This window comes from Podarcis filfolensis, assembly GCF_964270895.1.
Source record: "Podarcis filfolensis genome assembly, chromosome: 7".
Taxonomy (NCBI): domain Eukaryota; kingdom Metazoa; phylum Chordata; class Lepidosauria; order Squamata; family Lacertidae; genus Podarcis; species Podarcis filfolensis.
Genome location: NC_139603.1, coordinates 1,616,956 through 1,644,911, shown reverse-complemented (window position 1 = coordinate 1,644,911; position 27,956 = coordinate 1,616,956).

Sequence of the window (27,956 nt, the reverse complement as noted above, 5' to 3'; positions counted from 1 at the left end):
GCGTTAATGTCCAAATCAATCCAAATCAGTCCAAACAGAGTTCATAATTCTATCCAGTCTTATCTTGCTGTTTCCACATCACATCTTGTTCATATATTTTCTCTTTTTTCTTTATGATCTCTTCTGATAGTCTCCTTAAGCCGATAAACACCAATAATAATCCTGTGTGAATTTTTCTGTTCTTCCAATCCTCAAATCGAGATGGTTTCCATATATCATCAGCTTCATAGATAACATCGCTCTTTCCATCATTAATCTCGCAAAACTGTCGCTCTTAAGTCCCTCTGAGGAGTTTCACCCACAATATATAAACAGCTCTATTTCTCTATTTCTCCTCCCAGACTCAAGACCTCCGACAGAACTTCCCAATATGGCGACGGCATTTTTAACTGCGTCATTCCAAAGCTCTTATATATTCCACACTCTTCTTAAAACATGCTTTGGTTCGAAAGTTTATCTCCACACAGCCTTAAATCCACAGCTTAAGTCCTTAAAACGACATTTCTGACTCGTGAGGGGAGGGGATTCTTGTTTAATCACATAAGGAAAGAAAGGAAAGTTTTCCCCCCTCCCCCATCAGTCATTTGCCATACCGTATCTTGTCGTATCTTCTCATGTTTTATTCTTGTCTTGTTTTATCAGAGATCTCTTCTGTTAGCAGTCTTTACTCCCCCTCCTTCCTTGAAATATGTGCATTCCTTCATCCAAATTGTTTCTTTTGAAGTTCTTGCAGCTAGTGGCACGGATCAGGGACGGCGTCCAGGAGCGCCGGAATCCCACAGGAGGGCTTTGTGCCTAGTGCCCCCATCCCCACAAATTCGGGGGTGGTATAGGGCACAGCAGGCAAGGGCAGTCCCCCCCCCACCATCCTGGGGGGGTAGGGAGGCTAATTGCTCCCATCATAGCCTCCAAATTACCTCGTGTGGGTCGGAGAGATGTTATTGTCAGCCATCTTCCGATGCGCCCCCTAGTGGCCCCCACTTTAAATTGGTTACTTGAGGTCACCTGGTTGGCTCTCTCTGTCTCCATGGCATTGTGACATCACTATCTGGCTATATTGTCCATGACTGGGTGACTGTGGCGGAGCACTGCCAAAAAGTTTCCAACATCCAGCAGTCCATGAGAAAGGCTGAAACAAGGGCCTTTCATGTATTTAGGATAAATAATTTTTGAAAAGAATTTTAAAACTTAGGGTTACACACTTAGTGTTTCTGCATCTACTTTATGTTTTGGAGACTGTTCCCTGTGCATTTGGACATCCCTTGAGATATCATTACCAAATTTTACCTGGAGGTTCCTGAGGTCAAGGAACAGGTTTTGATCTATGTTTGGATACAATTGGATGCCATTTAGAATCAAGATGGCAGACTGAACCTTCCAAATCTGTAATGATTGGTTTTGGTTTCTTATAATTCCCAAGTAATGTTAGGCATGAAGGTGTTGGTATACACAGACTTTTTTCTTTTCTTTTCTTTTCTTTTCTTTTCTTTTCTTTTCTTTTCTTTTCTTTTCTTTTCTTTTCTTTTCTCTTCTCTTCTCTTCTCTTCTCTTCTCTTCTCTTCTCTTTTCCCCCTTGCCAAGGCACATAGTCAGTTTCATCTTGGTTGCCCCTTCCTCAAAATTAATGAGCTGCTAAAAGTACTCCCTCCACAATTACGATGAAATCTGCCCCTTCCATATCATCACCCCATCAGAGAACTTCCCAGATATTCTTCATTCAACCAATCACCAAAGGTAGCTGCAGTTTATGACACAGCAGCAGCTAAGTCCATATTGTGCTACACACAAGTAAATGCAAGGGGTGTCTATACATGTGTGTTGATTGAAGGAAAACACCATCCTTTTGGGTTCAATAACAATTTGAATTACTAACAGTAACCGTGAATATAAAAAGATAATAAAGATTATAACTGTATGTAGCCACAAAATTGTGTGTGTGAATCTAATCTGATGCTCATCCAGCCTTTGATGGCTGGGGCAACACTATTTTCCTTTAACCATCAGAATGACTGTACCCTTAGTTTGCTCTGCACAGATGCAGACAGAGAATTGCCCAGATTTTGCAATAAAAACAAGGTTGGCTGTGGGAGCACCTGCTTTTCATTGCTTAATAAAACAGAGCTCCCTTCTTGCCTGCTCATCTGTTTACTCTTGCACAAATTATTTTTTGTTCTCCATTGACAAAGATAAATGATGGGATTAATATATATTGGAGGAGTCCCTGCGAACAGTTTGCAAGCCGAGAGGAAGGATTGCTATTATTTCCCACAGGTAACATAGCACAGACAAACTGGATTAAGACTCATTTGCTGTGGGGCTTAGATGTGATCAGGCACCATTAGCGGGACGCCATTTAGGGAAATTGCTTTTTCTGAAATGAAAATGAGACTGACTTTCATTACCTTGCGCATTCCCTCACAAGGGAAAGAAAACATTTTCTTTTCAATGGGAGAGCAAACTTCAAGTGATGGTGCAGTGGTGAAGTCTACTATGCAGAAATGTATGAATGTTGATGATAATCCATGCTCAAATCAACTCTTTCTCTTTGTCCAAATACACTTTGACATTGTTCTGTCATGCACTGAAATGGTTGCCCACAACTAGAGATGGGTGATTTTGTCAAGAGCACACCACAGTACAGCTGTGCTGGATCAGACCAAAGGCCCATCTTGTCCAACATCCTGTTCTCACATTGGCCAGCCAGATGCCCATGGAAGCCTGGAAGCAGGATCCGAGTGCAACAGCCTTGCCCCCAACTCTAATCTCCAGCACTTGGCATTCAGAGGCAAACTTCCTCCAACGCTGGAGGCAGCAGGGAGCAGCATCTTGACTAGTAGCCTTGACAACCTTATCCTCCATGAATTTGTCTAACCCCACTTTTAAAGCCGTCCAGGTTGGTAGCCATCACTACATCCTATGCAAGTTCAGCTGTGGACAGAGTAAAAAAGTCCTTTTGTCTGCTGTACATCTTCCAATATTCATCTACATTGGATGACCCCAATTTCTAATATACAGAGAGAGATGGGGGAAAAAAATCTTTCTACTTTCTCTGCATCGTACATAATTTTATACACCTCTATTTTTTTCTCTCATTACTCACCTTTTTTCCAAAATAAAAAGCCCCCAAACTTGGAGCCTTTCTTTTAAAAAAACAAAACAACAACCCAACACTTTATCAAAGCTTTTCATAATACATTAAGAAAGAATAAACTAATCTAAATAAGAACAAAAACAGAGGAAAGAAGAGAAAAGAAAATGCCGAGTCCTGTCAAAGGTAGTTCTTTGTCTCACACACAAAGTGGTGGACCCTCCCAGTTCTCCCCTGGGGGCTTTCTTTCCTTCTCCCAGTCTCTCACCTGGGAGGTCTTCCCTTCTTTGCCTCTCATTCAGGGTATTGATATAGCACATAAGAAGGGCCTGCAGGATCAAGCCAAAGGTGCATCTAGCCCAGCACCCTGTTCTCACAGTGCAAAACACCTGTGGAAAGCCCACAAGTAGGGCAGGGGTTCACATTTTAATGCAAATCTACCAAATTCACACTTCCTAAATCAATATGGAGGCTGAGATGCAGCTATGCCTCGCTGATGTCACTGGCCGTTCCAACTCTGATAGTGCAGGCTTCCCTTTTGCGGGGCGGATTCCAAGTGCATTCAGCCAGATACACAAATAATCTCCCTTCAGATCTCCCTGCTCAACACAGGAATATTGTGGGCAGAGCCAGCCTGTATGGGGACATGGGGGGGGCAGAGTTAGTGTGTGCAGCCTTGCTCCTCTCTACAGAGATTTGAGCAATGGTGCCTGAGTTGCATAGTGTCACCGCATACTGTCCACACTCCAGAGTGAAGAAGTGACCAGCTATGTTACATTGTCTGTTTGTCTACTATTCAAGTTGTGAGGCAGTTGTGTGATACGCTTATGAACTTGGAAGGAGGGAACCTTTTTTCACACAAATACAATTTGTGCAGGGATTAACGAAACATGGGACGTGTGCTGCTAAGCACATATGGTACTGATATCTTTTTAGACGTTTAGGAGTTTCATTCTCCATTTTAATTTAAAACAGAAAAAACAAGATGTCAGCATCTCTCTATCTGTATGCTCCAGTATTTCCTTGCCAATTCTAACAACGCATACCCTTCCCCTTTCTACAGACCTGGTTTTCATAAACCTTTTATGTCAACAGTGGTTTCAGTCTGAAGTTCTGACGTTGTTAGATGTTGCTAAGGCCCTTGATGGTAAGGGCTGCCTGCTTTCCCTTCTTGTTTTGCAGTTATTTTTCCTTAGTGTTGGGATATGTGCCCCTTCCTGTTCTGCCCACAGTTTCCAGGGGAAGAAAGGCCTGGGGATCCACAGGCTGCTTAGAAAAGAGAAATCCCACGGTGTGGTGGCTTGCACGTGCTTGGAGCATATTCTCCCTCTTACATATTCTGGGCAATGGAACAGAAAAGAAGGAACCATGATGCCCAATTCAGTCTAACCTTTCCGAGTCGATTACAGAGCATCCCAACATAAAAACACACACATTCCTTTGTCTCTTTCCCCACTGGTTTTGGAAGACCCTTGGAAGGGAGCAGGGGACCTTTCGGCAGCCAACAAGGCTTCTGAGAATGGTCTACCCCAATATCATACCTTCCAAGTGTCCCTATTTTCCAAGGACTCCCAGAATTAGTAAAGTCACCCTGGCTTCTGATTTGGTGCCGGCATGTACCAATTTCCCCTGCTCAGGAAGTGAGATGTGTCGGCACTTGTCCCGAGCGGCAGCTGTGGTGGCAGCTGCAAGGGCTGCCTCTCCAGCTGCTGCCACCAAGGCCCAGCCTCGCATGAAGTGCAGCTCTGAGGTGCAGACAGGCGGCAGGGCGGCCTGAAAGGGTGGGGAGAAAGGAGGAGCGGAACACTAGGAGTCTGGGTTTTTGTGCTTCTGCATCTAATCTTGCCCCTTTCTAAAATTTATTTATTGGTATGTTTCTTTTCTTTTTGTAAATCAACCGAAGAATAAAATAGAATAAAATTGGGATGAAGGGGTTTCCTCAGGACGGTGGAGGGTGTGTGTGCTGTGTGCCGTTGGTGTCGTGGTGGCGGCACTCGCCCCTCCTCTGATAGGAAATGCTGGGGGGGGGGAGGAAGCAGACAAAAATGGGGAGACGAGGAGGGTCTGTTGTGGGGAGAGAGAAATGTACTTATTTTCATCTGAGGAATGTTGGAGGGTATGCATCATGGGTTGCCAATACAAGACCCAAAGGCACTTGCAAGGTTCCACCCTGTGCTGCCCAGAAATTAGGCTTGGAAGAAGCTTTCTGTTGTAGAAGCTTCCCCTCCCAGCTTAATTGTGGTTCAGGGGACAATTTCAAGGGCGGGAGGAGTTACATCTGGGGAAAACTCCTTCTCTTCTCAGCTGCAACCCTTCCTCTGAAAACATCCTCTTACAGCAATCAGGCTGGAAAAAAGACTACTATTGGTGACAATATTTTCAGTTTGTAGCATTTCACAGCATTACGAGCTGAACATATTCTTACTCTGAATCGGGTAATGATGGACTCGAAGTCACCCCCGCCATACCTCTAAATGCACCGTGGTTGTGGGCGCCTCTAGAAACCACACCAGCCTCTCTCCAACACTTCAGGGGCACTTCACTTGTCTTACGCAAACTGAAATCATTTCAGCCAATTTGTATGCAGGTCAGTCAGAAATGCATAAATGAAGAGCTGCTCTTCTTCAAAGCAATCTTGGAAGTTATATAAGAAAGCATTTACTGACTTATTACTTTTGGCTCTAATATTTCCATAATGGATTTGGAAGAATTTCTAATTCAGCTGAGCTCCAAATACCTGGATCAAATTACCTGGGAAAGGCTGCATGTCGCACTCTCAGTGCTCTACCACAGGGAGACAAAGAGACTTTGCAGAAAGGAAAATTACCCTGCATAATATCTCTGTGAATGAATGGGAGCCACAGAAGAGAGCTACCACACTGCTACATATAGCCAAGAAGATCACACAGGACTCATCTTGCAATGCTGCGATGGCTTAACATGTATATAAGCACCATTATCTGATGTGCGAGGGCCAAATGGCACAGTCCCTTTCTGAAAGGCTTAAACATCTAAGTAGAAGGAAGACTCTGATCCTGAAACACTGCTGCCTTCTCACTCATTCGTGAGAGAGGCTTCTAGAGGAAGAATCTGTAACCTCTGCCTTGTGGGACACCTTTGGGAGAAGAAAAAGCTAAGGAGTAAACCCAACACAAATCCAGAGGAGGTTCCCTGAGGGGGTTGGATGGTGTCTTGTACGCCTCCTTCATACCTTCCAAGATTTCTCCAATGAAAATAGGGATGTCCTATTCCATGATAAAAATAATTTTAATATTTATACCCTGCCCATCTGACTGGGTTGCTCCAGCCACTCTGGGCGGCTCCCAACAGATATGAAAACATAATATAACATTCAACATTAAAGAAAACTTCCCTTTTGATGTCTTCTAAAGCTTGTAGAGTAATTTATCTCCTTGGCTGGGGGGGGGGAGGCAACTCCTTCAGCCCAGCTGGTGTCAAATTTATTACTGTGCTTTCCTTTTGAGCACATCAGTGAGGCTGAAAGGGGGGTCTTGTCGTCTGGGCAGCCCAGGACCTTCTGACACACTGCCCAGCCTTGTTCCCCAGGGAGATCACTTTGCTGCTGCTCAGGCAGCATAAACAAGGCGGGAGGCAGCAAGTACAAGTTATGTGTCTCTGCAGCCACAATGGGCACTGTGATTCTCCAAGAGTTTGACTTTGCCCCTGGAGGCACACTCCATTGTCCCACAAGACAGACAGATGTTAACAACAAAGCTAAGCCATGAGACACTTCTATGGGAAAATGAATGGTGTGCACACTGATTACACCATGCATAGGCAAACTCAGCCTCCAGATGTTTTGGGACTACAATTCCCATCACCCCTGACCACTGGTCCTGTTAGCTAGGGGTCATGGGAGTTGTAGTCCCAAAACATCTGGAGGGCCAAGTTTGCCTATGCCTGGATTACACCATTGGGTTGGGTGTTAAATCTGCTTCCTGCCTTTCGAGACCTGAGCTGTGGAGAAGGAAAGCAAGCCTTCTCCTAGGTACATTCTGCATAGGGCCACCCTGAGTTCTGTTCTTGGCTGTAATAAAGTCACAGCATTCTGGGAATTGCTTCATATCTAGCGAGATGCTGGTGGCTGGGCTGGAGATATATTTCCTCCCTAAAGGCACCAAGGAGTAAGAAAAACCCGGATGATAGTGATGAGTCCCATTGCAACTCCCCTAAAAGATACATAATTAAAAGAAGAAAACGGCAATGTCGCAATTAGAAGAGTCCTAATTCTGCAAAGCACTTGGTGACTGAACTCAGAATCAGCGTTGATCCAGCAATCTTTTTTTTTTCCTAAGGAAAGAATATTATTTGCTTAAAGAATATTCCATTGTTGTGCCTCACTTTGTCCACTTGGTGGCTCCATAAAACAAGTTGTGCATTTTCCCATACTGAAGCAAAACTCAGTGTCTGAAATGCAGAAACCTCTGTGAATACTCAACTTTCCAGAGGGCACCTTGGTCAGCATTATGACTGGTATATGTAACTGCCTTGGATGTGAACATCTGTTTCATTAATATGAGAGCTACTGGGATGTGGGGAATTGAATGACTTGGAACAAAGGACCTTGGTTGGAAATCTCTGCCAGCTGTGCTGAAGCCACCTGCTCTCAGAATCACCTTTGGGTGGGGCATTTTTAGAGGATAAAATGGGACAGTCATGTGAATACTGTTCTGAGGACATTGGGGGAAGGAGGACTACGTACACAGCACACATTTAAGCACCTTCCTGCCCCAAGAATTCTGGGGACCCTGGTTTTTTTAAAGAGGTTGGGAATTGTTACGCTGTGAGGGATAAACTACTTGTGTGAATGGGCTATCACAGATCTATGCCAGAGACAAAAAGTCCTGGCAGCCAGCTTCTCTGTCAGTGGTGTCACAGATTCAGTGTCCAGTCATCAACCTGTATTTTCATCACTTGATGACTCTAACATCAAGTGATAACTTGCATCTGTATAAATGAATCTAGTAGGTCATTTGTATGATTCTTAGCAGAAAACATAGCATAAAGGTAAATAGGAAGCAAAAGAAAAAAGCATTTTACAGTGAGAAAAGAACTTCTGAAGACAGCAAAAAATGTAATCAAGTAATCTGGAGGATGCTGCAACACACACACAATGCGGAGCATGCCATACAAATAGCTTATAAGAATGCTATTGCTAACAATAACATTAAAGGATTCATAGAAATAAATTCTATTGTAAAGTGAGGTTGCTATTGTGTAAATACTGAGAGTATTTATCTTGTGGGCATTCTGCCCTCAGAGTGTGTGTGTGTGTGTGTGTGTGTGTGTGTGAGAGAGAGAGAGAGAGAGAGAGAGAGAGAGAGAGAATGAGAATGCATGCATGCATGGCTAGGGGAGCCATATTGAGTTGGGTGGTAACTTGCAGGGAAGCATACGTACATAATGGGCAAGGGGTGCAGGTACCAGGGTGGACCAGGAATGCAGAGTCAAGCATGCCTGTTCCTTTCCAGACCTGAGCTTGAAGAAAATGAGTTTTGCAGAGTTGGAAACAGTACAACACTGACTAACTCAGTGAATCCCAAAGTGGGCAGTACTGGGGGGGCCAGATTACCTAGCGGGGTGCTAAGAGGCAAACGAGTGGTGGGGTGTGTGTGCTAAAGGTGTAAATGACTATCATACCTTGAAAAGTTGTCATCCTTAGGTCAGGTTCATCAGTTAATTAAACCAAATAATTTTAATTAGATTTTGCAATTAATTTGCTCCTGTTTGAATTTTATGGTGTTCTTATCTTCTTCTGTGGTTGGTGCAGGCCACTAGTCTGAATGATGCTTTGGTGGGGGTGGGGCACTGGGGAGGAGTTTACAGAACCAAGGGGGCAGTGACCCCAAAACACTTGGGAACCTCTGGACTCACGCGATGCTGAGGTTCCACCGTCACCCTTTCCCCAGAGCAGTTAAAAGGACAGATTTGTTGTTGTTGCTGTTTCTGTGTGAATTTATAATCACATAAATAAATGAAATAATAACTAAATGTGCAAGGAGCGTTTAAATAATTTAAACAAGGTTGTGCAGATATTTCTTGTAGGGTAGGGGCAAATCAATGACTATTTCAGCGTTCAGAAGGGAAACAGCTACACCAGCTGATTGAAAATTGATCCTGGTTTGCTGCTTGGTACACCCAAAGACACAGGTGTGATATTTACAGCTGATTTGCACAACTTTCTAGGGCTTCAGAGGCATGGTGCTTTCTTTGGAGACCTAATTCTCTTTTGTAGATGCTAACTGTTGGGGTGCTTGCTCCTTGATACTCAGCTTGAATATTAGTGTGTGTGTGTGTGTGTGTGTGTGTGTGTGTGTGTGTGTATTAGGGGTGGCACAGAGAGAAGAAAGACCATGGTGCACCTGTAGCAACAAAACCAGATGTCTTCTTCTGCCCCACCTGCAATAAAACATGTCTCTCCTGTACAGTGGTACCTCGGGTTACAGACGCTTTAGGTTTCAGACTCCACTAACCCAGAAAAAGTACTTCAGGTTAACTTTGCTTCAGGATGAGACCAGAAATTGCGTGGCAGCAGCGGGAGGCCCCATTAGCTAAAGTGGTACCTCAGGTTAAGAACAATTTCAGGTTAATTTCAGGCGCTGTAACTCTCCAACAGTTTTACGTTGTTCCCAACACACACACACACACACACACACACACACACAGAGAGAGAGAGAGAGAGAGAGATCGAGAGAGAGAGAGAGAGAGAAATTTAGGCTACAGTCTCTCACCTGGAAGAAAGCATCATTGAAAACAACAGGACTGACTTTTGACTAGAAACATATAGGATTGCGTAAATCTTGCAGAGATGGCCCTGGAACCTTTCATACTGCAGGATATCATGCAGACTTCCCACAGTTTGCAAGGATGTGAATGTCCACATGCTGCTCATAAGCGCCTTCATCGAACCATAGAGTATCATTCGCTGAGTGATACTAGCTCATCAGGCATAAAACATTTCCTTGCTTCTGACATCTTACTTAACATGCTGACAACTTTCCCTTTCTCATTTGTAATATATCACCCTTCCACCGTATTCCAGTGCTATTGTTACTGAAGTGGCAGCAGCCAAGAGAGAACCCTGTGACTAGTGCAAGGATAGGAGCAGCTCAAAGTCACCAGCAGACAATACCTGAAGTAATCCCTTGATCTGCTCCTAATCCACAATAATTGCTTTGGGGCTTAATTGGACAACATAATTTTCTTACTTAAGGATTGGTAATACCTTTTCCCTCCCAGAAATGGATTCAGATGGCTTTAGGGTTAACTCCTGGCCTTCAAACCACATATATATTTTTAACTTTCAATTTTTCAATAAATTGACTGCTCCTCTGGGATCCCTTCTGTGATGCCACGATGTTTGGATGGCTGCATTTCGCCCTATAGACTGAGGTTCTTTACCATGGATAGGCAAACTAAGGCCCGGGGGCCGGATCCAGCCCAATCGCCTTCTAAATCCGGCCCGCGGATGGTCCAGGAATCAGCGTGTTTTTACACGAGTAGAATGTGTCCTTTTATTTAAAATGCATATCTGGGTTATTTGTGGGGCCTGCCTGGTGTTTTTACATGAGTAGAATGTGTGCCTTTCTTTAAAATGCATCTCTGGGTTATTTGTGAGGCATAGGAATTTGTTCTTCCTTTTTTCAAAATATAGTCCGGCCCCCCACAAGGCCGGAGGGACAGTGGACCAGCCCCCTGCTGAAAAAGTTTGCTGACCCCTTGATCTACACCTCTGTGCCCTCTAAATATTCTCCAGAAGCATTGGGATCAGGACAATTAGAAAACTACATAAATATTTGTGGAGAAATCCTTGTTCTATCTCTCCAAGTAGGAAGATTATGCGAAGGTGCCAAAAGAATGAATTGGGTGGTTTGAATTAGCTTGAGAGCTGCTTTTGGCTGGCAGGAAATAGGTCACTGTGCTCCAGCTTCCTCCCCACAACACTGAGAAGCACATTGACAAGGCACATTCTCTCTGACTGAACTCCAGAACTGCCAAACAATGGCTCCCCCATTGTTCATTAACTAAAGGCTTGGGCTGATTTTGTATTGTAATGGATAAGATGGAGATCTAGAAGGCACAGGAAAAGGGAGAAGAAAGCATATCAAAGGCAGAGCTAAAACAAATTTGCCCCCCACATTTATCCTCTAGGAATTTGGTGTGGTTAAAGGCCAATGCCTCCTAACTCTGAAAACATTGAACTGTGACTCAGTGATGTTAGGCAAGAGACCAAGCTGTATGAAGCTGCCCTTAATGACTTTCTCCCCTGGGAGGTGGTACATGAGTGGCAGTTAAACATGTATTCAAAGAGTCCCCCAGTTATTTGCAAACAAGCTACCAGCATGAGCTTGACCAAACTGCGGGAGGCAGTGGAAGACAGAATTGCCTGGCGTGCTCTGCTCACGAAGAGTCGGACAAGACTAAACAACTAAACAACAACAAGGAAGTGAATGCTAGGAGGAAGTTGGCTTTTCCTAGAAGTTACTAAAGAATGGGCTGGTAACAACTCTGAATTATTATTATTTCTTAAATGGGGAAACTTAATCATGAGTGCTTTTTAAAATGTAGATAAGCACCAGTGTGTGATTCTGAACCACTACTAGCAACTTCACATCCTGCAAAAAAACTGTTAGAAATTACCTAAAGCACATTCCAGTGGTGGGTTCTTCTGCATAATCACCATTAAATGCAATGCTCTTACACAGCTCCCATTCCTTTCAATGGCACTTGCACAGGATCAAACCTGTTATCAGCTTAACTTTTTCCCTGCTATCCCCACCGCACCCCCCACCCTGGCTCAGTTACCATGGCATGAGGAGGAGAGTGAGGAGGAGACAGCAGAAGCAGAGGTGGCACCATGTGAGTGTTTGGGGCGGGGATTCTGGGGCTAAGCAGTAGCATGGAAGAAAAGGAGGTCATATCAGAATCCAGGAGATGCTGAGCAGCTGAGAGCGGAGAGCTTGAGCACCAAAGGTCATCACAGGCCGATAGTAGGAAAGAAAGGCAGAGAAAAAGATAAGGCAAAGCCTTGGAAACCCTTTAAGATAGGGGCAAGGAAAGTGTTCTGAATGCAGAAAGGAATCAAGTAGCAGCTGATAGTGTATTTCCCTTGCTGAAATATTCCTCATCTCTCCATCGTCTCTCTTGATCCTAATTTTTCTTTTTTCCCCCCTTTTAAAATTTATTTTTATTGAAGTTTTTATCTCTACAAAATAACAGAAAAAAAGAAAGGTTTACACATATGTACATGTTAGTAACACACTAACATCTTGATCCTAATTTTCATATACTTCTCAGCCTCAAACACAGATTAGGAACATAATTCCCTTGCAACCTAGTTTTAAGACTCACAGCCCCACCAACAGAGTTATTGTGGACAACCTAACTGCTGTTCCAACGCAAACACTATTTCGGCCCAAGAACCCAAGACAGGATGTAATGCTGACATTGCGGAGGCATGACAAAGACATTGCAGGCAAATTTGCTCTTGCCAAATGTTCTGAATTTAAGCACCCATCAAATTGGTCTATCAATTATTAAACAAAACTCTGCATAATTGTCGCTCACTTTATATAGATTTCTGGTAAACAAGAGTCTGATTGATTTGATTTTTTTAAAACCATAATGCTGCTTAGGACCAAAAACAAACACAATCACACTTCTCTGCTCAGCAGAGAATCACAGTTGCCAGAGGCAAGAGCAGCTTCATAGCTGTGCATATTCGGGCTGTATGAGAAATCTTGGAGCCAGCTGAATGAGCTGCCTGGAACTGTGCAGAGATAAGCCTTAGAGCCCACCTCAGGAGAGGAAGAGAAGTGGGGCAGGCAAGCTGGAATGGAGGATGGCCGCTCGAGACCTCTTGACTAGCTCTGGCAATCACTTCAATTGCAAGCTAGAAATAGTTCTCTGCATTTGGTGGATTTCCTCATAGAAAACTCAGTGGAGAAGGGTTCTAGCCCTGATGTGCATAAAATTATTCTCTATTAGTCATGAGGTGGTAAAACTGAGATAAGAGGTTTATCCACCTCAGGAAGAAGAAAAACCCTAGGCCTTCATCACAATTTACTGTTTTCCCCTGAATTATGCTGTATGGGTTGTGATTTGAGCTAAGAATACATTTTCCCTCGGAAGAAATTGGCCCCTAATAAATTTATAATCTTAATTTTAGCCAGGATTACTTGGATGGAATTCAGAATTCCCTGGATGGTATCCTTCTCTGAATTTGTCAATTATGAACAATTATGAGCTGAACAATTATGAGAGAAGAGATATATAATTTTTCTCCTTTTCTTATAATACAAAGAATGTTAGGCTGGATTCCAATTCTTTGTCGTATTAGAGTGTGACTTTATTTTGTGATAGACAGGTAGGTGGATATAGATGATAGATAGATTAGATAGATGATAGATAGATAGATAGATGATAGATGATAGATAGATATAGTTAGATAGATATTTTATAGAAAAGTATGATGACTAAATCCTAGAAAGTATTAAAATGTGCAGCCTCAGAATGCAAAAACAGAAGATACTATGTTTTGGTTTCTGTCATGAGGAAGCCATGAAGAGGGCTGAAATAAAAGACAATTGTCTACAATTTTCTTAGGCAAATGGTTTGTCCATTTGTTCAGCCCACCTGCTGAGCGGCTGTATGGCGGCTTTGGCTGCAACAGGGCCATGTTTTGATGCCATTTTAAGTCAATGGGAGTTCTGCCAATGATTTCAATGCAAGTAATATTGGGGTCATTGTAAGTGCAAGTTCATATAAAAACAACATCCTGAAACCGTATCAAATAATCCTATCATAATGACAGCCATAATTTTCATCTAAATAACAACGAGGCCATAGAAACCTTTCCGCAATCAAATCAGCAGTCAAATAACCAACGGCAATTGGAAAATCAGTTAACATACTAATTCTTTTGTTAGGTTTAAATATAATAATAATTGGGGAAGGGAATGTATAGTTTCACATGAATCGTCCTGTTGACATGTATGGGAAAACAGGCTTTTAAATAACAAGCTATTCACTTAGTCTACTGAGTTCTTAACAAAATGACATGAAATCTAACAGACAAAAATGTGTAGAAACATGTAAAACAAGTGGATCCCTCAATATTAGTTGGAGGCAGCCTCTGCTCTCCCACCGCCCTTCCCCTTCAACGCTGGATGACTGCCTCCAAGGTTAGGCCCATAAGAATGACTTGGAGGGCTGAGTGAGAGTGACCTGACTATGGCAAGCTCATTTAGCTTTGCTAATCACAAGGGGCACTAACAGACACTGTTTCTTTTGGCCTTCTCTTCCAATGAACACAAGGCCAAGTCTTCATATGTGCTGGAGCTGGATAAAAACCAGCATAAGATACCAAAAGGTTGACCAGTCTGAGACCACTAATTGGCTACAAATATGTCCCTCAAATAGAGTTATGTGGGCTTATGTAAGAGAGTGGCAGGTTCCCCCTCACTTCCAGCCAGGGCCAGCCCACCCATGAGGCAAGGTGAGGTGACCGTCTGAGGCAGCAGGATCCACAGGAGCAGCCGATGCAGCCTTGAAGGAAGGTACCAAGGAATGCACCGGCTGCTGCTTCTGCTGCTGCTGTGGACAGCTGCAGCACACTCCTTGGAGGCCAGATGTGTTGCCTCCATGACAGTGCCGTCTCCAGTGCTGCCTCTACAACAGCCTCTTGGTGAATAGGAGGCGCTGCTGGTCTTCTTCCACCCTTGTTCCTAGTGCAGAACTTCACTCAACCCTTCTTCCCTGGTGGAGGGAGCACCATTTTGTGGTTCACCTCAGGTGCCAAAAGGTTTTGGACCGGCCCTCAGACTCCTTCCTAGTCAGAAACTATCCCTGCCCCTCTGCCACCTCAGAAGACACTGCCAATATGTACTCCAAGGGATGGAAATATCATTTTTATCCTATTGGATCTTCTTTCTGCTTCTTTTCTAACATATACCCCTGACAACCTCAGGCTGACCTTTTACTTCATAACATTCTTTCTTAATTACTTTTTTTATACGTAATATACACATATACATCTCTAAGCAAGAATAATTCAACAAGAATACTTTAAGAACAGTAGTAAAGCACAGTAGGTAGAAGCTCAACAGTACAGCACAATGACATAGTACACCCATCTGCTTAGAAGACTTTGTAAAGCCTGGGGAAATAAGAAGGGTGGAGCTAAAATGGCATCAGGCTGGGCACCAGGTGAACTACCTAAGGGAACAATTTCCAGAGCCCACCAAAAAAGATCTCTTTCTGGGAGGCACCCATCTTATGTCAGAAGGTCAGGGCAGCTGAGGAAGAGCCACAGAGTATAACCTCTGTGGACAGGAGGCCTAGTACATGAAAAGATGGCCCAACAAAGACCCGAGTCCCAAACTGGCAAGCACCAGTTCTGAATATCAGGTCTTGGGGAGAGACTTCTGGGCAGGGCTTTTGCCTTCACAGCTTCCCAAGTGCACATGAGTGGCTACTGTTGGAAACAGGGCACTGGTCTGATCCAGCAAAATCCACTCCCACCTATTTTTCAACAAAATGGGAAGACTTCTCAGCAGGTGGAAACAACACAGTAAAGAGAGTTATTGGGGCATCCGTCTACATCATGGAACTGGTTTATAACTTATTTCACAGGGTCTGATTGCCTGAAGTTTTGTGCAGAAAAATGCAGAATAAATGAATGTAATAAACACAGGTGCAGACGAGAGGGCAGTTTGGGGCGGGGGGGGGGGGAGAGATAATGACCTTAAAGGTTTTTGTTTGTTTGTTTCAGCTCACACTGTATTGTTTCTAAACAGAAGACCAGCTTACTCAAATAACTTTTGACCTTTGTCTTTTTCACTTGTAACCCAGTTTTGTTCCAGAACCCATTTGTTTTCAGCTGTGTTACACCACCCCTCTTTGTGTGTGTGTGTGTGTGTGTGTGTGTGTGTGTGTGTGTGCCAAGATTGTGGCTATGGGACTGTCTCAACACACAAGCAGTATCACTGCTGTGTCTTCTTTGTGACTGACTCCTTTTTTTCAAATGCAAAGGGAGAGAATGGATGATGTGGCTGCCATGAAAAGAAAGGCACACCCACTTCCTGCACTATGGTAAAAGTCTTTGCTGAAACAAGACTGCCTGGTCTTTTTATACCTTCTAGCCTATTAAAATCATTATAAAATTACTTTGTCAACCCAATTCCATGTTCGCTCTATAGAATTTTCTATATACAGAGAACCAGGTTGTGTCACACTTAATGGTGACCAAGAAATGAAACTCAAGGTGACTGGAAGGCGCGGCGTTAACTTAGAGGATGCCTCTATACTCAGTGTCTTCTGTTAACTTCTATGGGACAAAATATGCAAGCTGCCATCTGGGTGCTTCCACCCAGAATAACACCAACAAGCTCTTTCTGTACCAGTTATTCTACAGGGGAAAGTGCAGCACTTAAATACATAAGAAGATAAAGAGAGCCCTGTTGCATCACCAGAAGGGTGATTCAGCATTAGGTTTCCAACAGGTCAGCCAGATGTTTTCAGGAAGCAGGAAGAAAACAGTTACTCCCTGCTACCTCTGAAAATATATATGTCGGCTTTCTGTTAAAAGGGTCCTCCTCTTCACCTCTCCCCAACACGATGGGCATTTATTAATCAATACTTATTTATTTTGGCATTTAACAATGGCCTCTGAGTGGTTCACACACCTGAAATCGATAACATGCAAATAATAAGCATGGCAAGCACCACTTCTCTGCTGGTGGGATCCAGTTCTGCTGTGCTGGGCATCACCATTGTGTCCTGGAGCCAGCCCCATGTTTTGACTGGGTGCTTAGTGGTGTAACTCAGCAAAATGTTTGAGCTGATAGAGGCATGTGCTCGCTATCATAGTAAAATACAGCACATCGGGTTTTGTGAGGCTGAATGCAGGATATGGCCCAGCACACTAGTCTGCTTTGTCCTTTATTTGTTTGTTTTAAATGATTTTGTAATATTAAAAACATTCCAATTCTTAGTAGAACTGGAGCATGGTTCATATTATTTTCTCAGCTGGCACAAGAAAACCCATATTACCAAATCAAGAGTGCCATGTGAATATTGCTCATTGAGAATCACATCATAAACATTTTGTGTGAAAGGATCTTATTGCTTCTCTGACTTCATGGGCTTTTGGAAATCCACAGGTGTAATGCAATACCACCTGGGCAGCTACACTGTCCCTCCTCCAGCATGTAGCAGGAGGGTGTGAAAGCTGTGGAGGGTTCTTTGATGGACACAGCTGCCAGAGCACTTTGAACCGAAAGGGAACAAAGGCTGCATTTGGAGCATATATTGTTCTAGGCTTTCAATGGGCAGAATATGCAGAGGAAGCACAAAGACTGTTGTATGTCACAGCTGTTGTTATGTGTAAAAAATGGACAACATTCATAATACACTTGGTTGCTTAAGGGGTTCAAAGTGCTCTGCCGGCAGCCGCCCTGAAGGCTCTTCTGAATCATGTTGATGGGATATAAATCTCAAAAATGAATAAATAAGATACTGAAGAGAGAAGAGGTGGCTGGTTAACACCTGCACATATTCAGACTAAGAGAAATGAAGTGCAAAGTGATGGCCGCTGGGCCAAAACAAACCCTAATTTGCATGGGACCTGAGCTGGTCATGATTGACCAGGAAAGAGATCTTGGAGTCATGGTTGGCATCTCAATGAAAATGCCAGCCCAGTGTGTGGCAGCTGTGAAGGAGGTGAATTCCATATGAATGATCACTAGGAAAGGTTCTGAAAATAAAATGTCGTTACACAAATATATGGTATGACTGCATTTGGAATGCTCTGTACAGAAAGATGCTCACTTCAGAAACGATATTGTAGAGCTGTAAAAGGTTCAAAAAAGAACACCTAAAATGATCAAGGGACAGAAGCAACTGCTCTACAATGAAATGTTTTTAAATTTGGGGCTTTTTAGTTTAGAGGAAAAGTGTGTAAGGGGAAGTATGTGGAGAAAGTGGTTTGGGAGATGTGTGTCTCCTGATTCGATAACACCAGAACCTGGAGCCTTTCAATGAAGCTCAGTGTTGGAAGATTCAGAAAAGGCAAAAGGAAGGACTTCTTCAACAGCACATAGTTAAAACCATAGAATTTTCTGCCACAAGATGCAGGAATGGCCAGCAACTCTGATGTCTTTAGAATGGGTTAGACAAATTCCTGGAGGTTAAGGCTATCAATGGCCACTAGCCTTGATGTCTGTGTACATATCCATATCATATGTTTACATAGGGTATGTGTACCTATTCATGCCATATAATTGCAGAGGCAATATCCCCCTCCACAACTGTGGTTGGGAATCACCAGGGGAGAGAATGCTGTTGTCTTGGTCCTGCTTGTGGGGTTCCCATAGATACCTGGTTTTCCACAGTGAGAACAGGAGGCTGGACTAGATGGGCCTTTGGCTGACCCAGCAGAGTTTTCTTATGAGCAGCTTCATTATAAAAGCGTAATGCTTGGGGAGTTCTCCTGTGTACATGCTGGGTTCTTGCCTGAATCCCATTAATTTCTTTGCACTGAGTGTGCTCAAGACCCCCTCCTCAAGAACCAAAACACCGTCCCTGGAATGCATACGCAGGTCCCCTTTCCTATCTTCCTCCATCACAACTTCCCCAGCTGGATTCAGGAGAGCCACCGTGTAAAATTATTTGCATAGTACAGGAAAATAAAAATTATTTCATAAAAGTCAGACCTGTTTGATTCTTTGAGCCTTTGAAGACAGTGAAACTGCATTGTGCAATTATACTGTGTTTAATACTCAGATTATGGAACAATGAAAGATGTATGTTTGCATTTTGTAAAATTAAACTGTATGCAGTTATTTATCTTTCACCTTAATTGTTTGAGCTTGTTTCTAATGTAAACTGTTGTAATTTTAAATAAATATAATAGAAAAAACTTTCCTAGGTATCGGAAATCCAGAGCAAATTTACTTTGCAAATAGGCTTTGTAGGTCTGCTCTGTGTCGAGGATCTTAAACTGACACTTCCATTCAAAAATATTTTGAATAACTTTACAGTACTGCAAACAGCTTCTGAAGGAGGTGACTACTGATATTTTGCGAAGAATCACATGCAAATTCATTTTATTTTAGAGCCAAAACCGAAGTCAAAAAGGCAAGGCTGTCATCCAAGCCGTAATTCCTTATTCTGTTGATTTCAGGGAGGAGAAGTGAAGGCTGTGTGTTTAACTTTCCCAAAGTCATACTGCTCAAAAGGGCTTCATTTGCCTGAAACATCCCCAAAACTCACACCTGTTATCTACCCCAAAATTAATCATATTGCAGGTAAGGAAGTCCATTAGGAAAGGGCTGAAATGATTTGTATATCTGTATTTGCATCAAGACGCATGTGCCTGAAATGAAGCTGAAACGCAATTAACTGCACTTGCTCTTATGCATCCAGTATTCTTGCTGCCTCTCCCTCTTTCCTTCTTTCCTTCTCCTTCTGTTGTCATCTTTCTGTTGCACACCCAATCTCCAAGCAGTGCAAGGTTCCAGGGTTTCCAAACACTTATCCAGGGTTCATATTTCCTTTTGGCAATGAGACACAGTGGGGACTGTGGCGTCTTTATGACATATGGTCTATTTACACATATAGACAACCCGAGCCTGCAATGGAGGGGTTCACAGCACCAACGCCCCAAGAGCATTTTGTTTTTTCCATAGCTGCAGCCTTGGGTTCAAACAGACATCTGGACTTTCAGCCTGCAGCTCCCAACTCCCTAAACAGGACTTGTCCTTCTAACTACCTAAAAGCCCACCCATTCATCATGTAGCACAGAGGCTCCTTCCTTTTGCTCTATTAATTGCTTAACACCATTCCTTTGTTCTCTTAATGGCCTGTCATCCAGACAATTATCTCAAGAGGAAGCTAACTTGGCTTCTATTTTAACACTTGCTGAATCCAGGGGGTCAGGAGGCATGATTAAATTATAACACTTACTGGATCCACAAATTTAGATTGGTCTGGCACCTCACAAACTCGTAACATTTCCTTTGAAATTTAGCTCATAGGCTTCTCTGAGTGATTTGAGGCAAAGTCTCACATTCTTGAGTCAGATTGTTGACTGGGGAAATACCGAGCATTCAAGCTGAGGAAAGTGTAGAGAACTGAGAGAAGGGGGTGGAATAAAAATTACATATGCAACTTTCTTATCCAGGGACACCTCACTTATGTCCCCAGCTTTCAAACTGATCCTCCCCCTTAAAAACTAGAGGAGGGAATATGATTTCTGCTTTTCCACTGTTTAAAGACCTTTCCTTAAAAAAAAAAATCAATGCACAAAACATCCTGAATATATGTGCCTGAAATTTGGTGTGCTTTATTCACTCTGGAGCGGCTTCTTTGCCTGCAAATTTCATCCACTTATCTTCTTCTTCTTTGGTGATCACTCGTAGTCAAGTAAGATTATCTTCCATAAACACAGTTTTAACAATGAGTCCGTAAGTGACTGTGGAGGCTAGTTCTGGAGCCACACGTCCTTCCACAGTGGGGACATTGGTTTCCGGGTGGGAGTTGATCATGGTGTGGATTTGCCAAGCATGCCTTCCTCTTAGCACGTTTCTCCTTTGTGTCCTGAGTTTGAGTGCCTTCAAAACCCATGACACCTTTGGTAAAGGCTGTTCTCCAACAGGAGCACTCGAAGGCCAGTGTTTCCCAGTTGTCAGTGTTTATACTACATTTTTTTAGATTCACCTTGAGACAGTCTTTAAACCTCTTCTGTTGGCCACCAGCATTACACTTTCCATTTTTAAGTTCGGAATAGAGTAGTTGCCTTGGAAGACAATCACCAGGCATCCGCACAAATGACCAGTCCAACGAAGTTGATAGGGGGGAATAGTATAGCCATTTTTAGCTTCCCAATTATAATCAATGTGGGCAAAACAGAGCTTCAGATTCAGTGGATCAGATTTGGACCTGAATAATTGTTGGAGTAACTGGTCATAAAATGGGTTAATTCCCTTCATGAACATAAATCATCCCATTGATCAGCTAATTGCAAGTGCAAGGTCAGCCAAGCAAATTGCTTATGGCCCAGTGCTCTGATTATATCTGTGATTAAGATATATCAGCTCAGTTAGTCTGTGAGCCCATCAGTCTGTTGACATTAGTGGTCCAGTGTTATGTCTTGATTTGCTCAACTTAGAGCAACAAAGATACTTTGTACTTGTATATATCTATATATATCTGTATCTGCAAAAGCCCTCAGGCTGTCTGTATATATCTTCTTCCAGAACTGTCTTACTAAGCCTTATCTTCTGCAACAATAAACTATTTGGACCTCACTCTGCTTCCGTGTGGTGACTGGTACTGGGAGCAACTTCCACTGCATGTGTATCTCATATCAGCTTCCCAACAATAACAAGCCAATTCTGAAACAGATTGTGCTGCTTCCAAATGTTACAGCTATAAGGTGAATCATGGGTCGCACACCTCTACATCAGAATAATAAAATGCATACAGCTAATAAAGCTACAAATAACAATTGTGTGTGAATATGGAATTTTGCTGTAGGGAAACCCTTGCTTCCCATTAGAAGTTTGTATTCCTAAATGTTTATGTGGAGTGAAAAGCTTAAAACTGGAACCACCTGTAACATAATGATCCCAGTTACAGTGGTACCTCGGGTTAAGTACTTAATTCGTTCCGGAGGTCCATTCTTAACCTGAAACTGTTCTTAACCTGAAACACCACTTCAGCTAATGGGGCCTCCCGCTGCCACCGTGCCGCCGGAGCACGATTTCTGTTCTCATCCCGAAGCAAAGTTCTTAACCTGAAGCACTATTTCTGGGTTAGCGGAGTCTGTAACCTGAAGCGTATGTAGCCCGAGGTACCACTGTAATCAGAATTATATATACAGCCTAGTAAGCTGAATGCAAGAATCCAGCTCTAGAACACAGAACTGAGGGTGCAGAAGGAAGTTGAGGATGAGGCTGGGGTGGCTACAAAGAAGCCCTCTCTCTGAAATCTAGCTTAAAGATAAAGAACCAGAAGAAGGGAGAGCAGCAGGAGCCTTGAAGTTGGCCATCAATAATTGGCACCTGGCTAGCAGATGGAACAGGCACCCTGGTCACCTGGTCACAATCTTCTCCACTTTTTGCATATACAGTATGTGCAAATATTATGCAAATCTATACCTTTCCTTCCAAAATTTTGGGTGAACCATTTCCTCTTCTTCAGTGATGTGTGACCACCATTGCCAAAGCCCTCTTCAACAGCCAGGCCTGTTACATTTGAATTGCAGAGGTCCAGGGCCACCAACAGGTCTTTCGGGGGCCCTCTACCCCACTCACAGAATAGAACACAGTATTGCATACACTTTGTGTCATTTGCAAAATTGTATCCTCTCTTGTGTGGTGTAGAGTCCAAAAATAAATTAAGCACCAACATGCATGACATTGGGTAGGCAGAATGTCAGCAAGTGAAGTTTAACCCAAAATTGTATTTCCACAATAGAAAAGGCTTAACTTGCTGAAGTTTCCTTGACACACTGCTGTTGAAGGTGCAAGAACCTTTCTGCCAACCCTAAACCATGCAAAGAACTTGAGTTGCATGAGCTCTAAACCAGTTATATTTTTGTAGGTTTTTTATCGAGTGATCTTAAGCTGGCAATACTACATTGTGCATGGTATTTCAGATAAATGGGATGGATGATTTGAAAAGAGATTTAATATTTCAGAAGCCAAGGTTCATATACCCATGCTTGGATAAATTCAAGATTAAACTGTTTAAAAGCAAGCAATGTATTTCAAGAGCATTTGTTGTGGATATTAATTATTTATACCTCATAATAACTACAGCACTTGTGTTATCAGCACAAGTCAAGCTGCCAGATTTCCTTTCTTTTCAGTGAAAAGGATTTTAGTCTTTGACATGAATGTAGTCATTTAGGGGTTTATACCAGCAGCAACTCCTCACCCCCAAGAATTCCCTATTCCTCCCCATGGGAATAAAGAATATAGGACACTACCAGGATATTCAGGCCAAAAACATTGGACTTTACATTCCTGCCTTCAACAAATCTGATGTGAGGCTGTGACAAGCTTACTTGGGCAGAGTGTGCAGGCAGGGGGCGATGCCCGCTCCTCAAAGACGCATAGTCTCTGAACACAGACTTCTCATCCGAGCCATCCTCTGCGCAGCCCTACCATTTGTAACAGCATTTGCCAATTAGCTGAATGACAAGGTGGAGGCAATTTTTGACCATTCAAAATGTGATGCAGCCAAAAAGTTTAACTATTTGCACCACTGACTTCTCACAAACCACCGCCCTGTCTCACAGAGGAGAGATTATTAGGAACTGCAAGCTTTGTAACACAGAGTTCCCCCAGGTATCACGGAATTACCCCACCACTTGGCCTTCCATCATACATGTCATCTCTTTCATCAGTACCACACCGACTTGCATTTATTCGTGCAAGGTTCAATGTCTTTCCATCGAATCTGCTGAACCACAGATTTTCCAAGGGTTTGGTGTCTCCGCTATGCGTGTGTGACGGGGAAACTGTTGAATCTCTTTCACATATAATGTTCAACTGTCCCCTACATAGCATAGCCAGGGCTAAATTCCTGGGTCCTGCTTTACTGCGCTTGGTTGGCAGGCCTGTTGAGTCACACGCCGCACTGCTTTTGCAGGATACAGATCCTTCAGTAACTCTGCAGGTGGCGAGATTTCTGAATGCGGTTATCTCACACTCAAAAACCACCAAAAAACAACAACAACATCAAAACTAATCGGACTGTTATGATGAGAGTGCATGTCGGAGTTCGTCTTCAGTTTTCCGTTTCTGTGATCCGTCCCTTGGAGCTCTCCTGGCCCCAAGCTGTCACTTGGCTCTGCTCAATGACCCACCCTTGCATCGCGGTGTTCACCTTCTCTTGTTGGATATATCTGTTTTTATGCCTTTGTGTTTTTATGTTTGTACATATTTTATGGGCTAATAGCCGTAAATAAATAAATTGAATTGAATTGAACACAGAGTTGGTCTGCCAATGGACATGGTGCCTGAAGCCAGCTCCCCATAGAGCACATCTTGGGGCTCCTGCCATCTTCCATTCTGTGGACAAGACCAAGCCAGCATACATGTTGCTGAGACAGGAGTGTGAACCTGACAAGTCTGGCATTCTCTTTAATCAGCTTCTTAATCAGTTCTCTTATCTCTGGAACACAAGGCAGTGTAGAGACTGGTACTCTGCCTGGCCACCATTAGCAGTTTCATTTCTTTAAATTGAACAATAGGTAGCCAGGCAGTAATAGGGCAGAGACTGGTTAGAGGACCACTGAATTCAGAATGCCATCATTATCACTTTGAGTGGGCTGGACACCAAAGGGAAGCTGGAAACAGTGTGAGTCCTTTGATTTCCCTTTTTACAAATTATTTTAATTTTTGAAATTGCCTGATGCAAAGCTGGGAGTGCTCGCAAAAGACTGGGGGAAGGATGAAGATGGAGGACATTAATGCTCTACCATTGAGGGGCTGAGCCCCACTCAGTGCACCGCACTGGGTCATTCTCCATGACTACTATAGTTTTCTCCACTTCCCAGTTATAGGAGGCAACCAAAGCCCAGAGCCAGCCTGATACATTGTGGCATCTGAAGTGAACTGCAAAATGGTGCCCCCTTCCCCACCAGGGAAGAAAGGGGTGAATGAAGATCCACATCAGGAACAAGGAGGGAATGAAGATCTACAGCAGGATCTGCTGCCCCTGTGGATCCTGCTGCCTGAGGCAGTCACCTCACCTTGCCTCATGGGTGGGCCGGCTCTGCGAAGGCCTGCTTAAGAATATGATTCTGACGTGAAGATGGCAGCTTTCTCTTCTAAATAAGATTTCTGGCTCCTACATGTGCAGCTTTTAGAAGGCCAGTGAACACCAACCCAGGCCAGAGAAACCACATAGGCTAATTTATATGTTAATATAGAAATATACACGTGGGTGGCGCTGTGGTCTATATCACAGAGCCTAGGGCTTGCCAATCAGAAGATTGGCGGTTTGAATCCCCGTAATGAGGTGAGCTCCTGTTGCTCGGTCCCAGCTCCTGCCAACCTAGCAGTTCGAAAGCACATCAAAGTGCAAGTAGATAAATAGGTGCGCTGCTCTGCTCTGGTTCGCCAGAAGCGGCTTAGTCATGCTGGCCACATGACCCGGAAGTTGTACTCGGCCAGGAAAGCAAGATGAGCGCCGCAACCCCAGAGTTGTCCGTGACTGGACTTAATGGTCAGGGGTCCCTTTAACTTTACCTATAAAAATATATGCCACAAATTAGAATCATAGAATCATAGAGTTGGAAGAGACCACAAGGGCCATCGAGTCCAACCCCCTGCCAAGCAGGAAACACCATCAGAGCACTCCTGACATATGGTTGTCAAGCCTCTGCTTAAAGACCTCCAAAGAAGGAGACTCCACCACACTCCTTGGCAGCAAATTCCACTGTCAAACAGCTCTTACTGTCAGGAAGTTCTTCCTAATGTTTAGGTGGAATCTTCTTTCTTGTAGTTTGGATCCATTGCTCCGTGTCCGCTTCTCTGGAGCAGCAGAAAACAACCTTTCTCCCTCCTCTATGTGACATCCTTTTATATATTTGAACATGGCTATCATATCACCCCTTAACCTCCTCTTCTCCAGGCTAAACATGCCCAGCTCGTTCCTCATAAGGCATCGTTTCCTCACTAGGTTCCTCATTAGCCGTTCCTCATAAGGCATCGTTTCCAGGCCTTTGACCATTTTGGTTGCCCTCCTCTGGACACGTTCCAGTTTGTCAGTGTCCTTCTTGAACTGTGGTGCCCAGAACTGGACACAGTACTCCAGGTGAGGTCTGACCAGAGCATAATACAGTGGCACTATTACTTCCCTTGATCTAGATGCTATACTCCTATTGATGCAGCCCAGAATTGCATTGGCTTTTTTAGCTGCCGCGTCACACTGTTGGCTCATGTCAAGTTTGTGGTCAACCAAGACTCCTAGATCCTTTTCACATGTACTGCTCTCAAGCCAGGTGTCACCCATCTTGTATTTGTGCCTCTCATTTAAATTAAATAGAAATACATCTCACCGGTAGCAGACAATGGGAAAGGGCAGCACAGCCTTTCTGACCTCCCATCAGCAGAGCTGCTGCTGCTTATGGGGAGGAAGAGTTTAAGCGTCAAGATGCTGGGGAGGCTGGTGCTGTATTGGTTCTGCCAGAGCATTTGCCCAGAACTGATCTCCCTGCCTCCTTGCCGTTCCCACTCTTCCTCCCAGTAAACAGCAGCAACTTCATTGACAGAAGGTCAGGTAAGCACCACTGTCTATCCTGCTGTCCACTACAGCACCTTGCCTCACCATAGCAGGGAAACTGCCTGCTCCATCTACTGTCCAAGTGCTAACTGTTGAAGACCAGACATCAAGGCCCTTGCTGCTCTCCCTTCTTAGGGTTCTTCATGCATAAATTGGGCTCCAACATCTCTTGCCAGTCCTCACAATTCTGGAGCCAGCCTTCAAGCCCTGCAACCCCCCCCCCCCCGCATCCCATCATTTCTCTTGTCCCAGGCTGAGCCCCAGCAGCGTCATTTTGAGCAGCAGGGCTCTGTAAGCAGGCTCTGGCTTGCCTTCCAGCTGCTATCAGAGATCTAAACTCTCATTTCAAAGCCAATGACTTAACTTGCAGAGCATACTAAGCATGTGTCAATGTTAAGATAACAGGAGATCACATCCATCATCATGCCTGTATATAATGCGAATTATTTGAATCATCTCTGTTTCTTTGTTGTGTTTTAAAGGCTTTCGACGCTAAGCCAGCAATGTTAAGCAAAGAAGCATGTATAGCTGTTGACACAGCCCAAAGGGGCTGTTATAAAAATGTGTGTGTTTATTCTACTAGTAATAAAACACAAGAGGCAAATATAGAAAGGGCATTGGTATGAAAGGTAACTGAAGTGATTAATGGTATCTTTCTCTAGGGGTGGTCTCACCAGTGCAAAGGTGGGCAAAAGGGAAAGTGTCTGTGAGACCAGAATACACATGCAAAACAAAACAAAAAAGTAAGATTTTGAAATTATCTTTTCTGGCACTTTTGTGTGAATATGTCTTTTTAAGCTCTTTCAGAAATGCTTCAGATTAGGTGATTCATTTCTTCATGCAGGACTCAAGAATGGTTACATTCCTTTTTTTATGAGTTATGAAACACAATGGGGGTACGTCTGCATGAAGGGAGGACTTGTATATTGCAAGGACCTCTGGGGCAGCGGGATAAAATGTGTCATTGAGCAAAGACCCATTGCACCTTTCTGCAGGTTCCTGGCCTGTGGGATCTGGCCAGACCGCAGAGCACAACACAGAAACAAAGGGGTGTATTTAGGGGTCCCATCGCACACTAAGAATCCATCCCTCTCCTATCTGCATGCGTAACCAAACATGGGAAGGAGCAAGGTAGAGGCTGCAATGAGAAAAATGAAGATAGACTGAAAAAAGATGTGCAAGAGAAAGAAAAAACACCTTGTTGCACTTGAGAGGCAGGATAAAGCACGACTCAGTGGTCCTGCAATAGGTGGCTTTCTGCAGTGAGCTTTCATGGTTCCTGGGGCATGGCTGGTTCCCAGCTCCTGGTCAGGAGCTATTCTACGTGATCTCTCTCACCTAGAATACTAGGATCAGCAGTCGTTGCAGAGTCATTGGGTATCCTAGGGTTTCCCAGAGCTTGGGCACCTACACTGACCAACAGTCTGTTCAGCAGAGTTCCAGATTGCATCCATTCTTCTGAGTCATGCCTTCCCCATTGAGTTTCACCAGTGATGTGTATATCACACAGTGAAACTCCTTGTCACACACTAGGAGAGACCATGTACTG